The sequence below is a fragment of the Peromyscus leucopus genome, chromosome 23 (genome assembly GCF_004664715.2).
Source record: "Peromyscus leucopus breed LL Stock chromosome 23, UCI_PerLeu_2.1, whole genome shotgun sequence".
Lineage (NCBI taxonomy): Eukaryota > Metazoa > Chordata > Mammalia > Rodentia > Cricetidae > Peromyscus > Peromyscus leucopus.
Window position 1 is genome coordinate 45,785,349 of NC_051082.1, and position 604 is coordinate 45,785,952.

Below are 604 nucleotides of genomic sequence, written 5' to 3' on the forward strand. Positions count from 1 at the left end.
CATGTGTGGTAAAGGTCACGTGTGGTAAAGGTCACTAGGAAATAGACTGGGTGTCATCTCTGCCATCACACTGCTTGATCCTCTGGCAACCATACCACCCCTCCTTGTGCCCCAACAGATCCACAGACCCCCCAAGCTCTTTGATCTCTGGGGATGCACAAAGGACAATGCCACTCAGGTGAAGCATCCCCTCTCAGAGCTCAGATGGGGCCAGGACAGGACCCTTTCACTGGTCCTGAACACACAAGTAACTCACTGGCTGTGCTAGGCCTGCTTCTTCAACTGCCACAATGCTAAGGATTGAGTGGATAGCTCAGACTGGTGAGCACTGGCCATTACCTTTTAGAGACTTCTAGCAGAGGATTAGGATATGACAAGCAGGCAGCACCTGGAGGCCCACAGGGGAAGCTCAGTATTGCTCTGGTCTACTGTAGGTTGAGTACTAGCCCTAAGTCTCACTCTACTGATACTGACATCTAGGCTCTGCATCTTGCTTTGTGCAAAAAGCCTGATAGTGTTTTCCCAGGTAGGTGTGTGCCCTGCTGGTACCTGCCATGAACAAAATTAGGGTATAGCAGCCAGAAGATGAATTGCCAAACAAGGA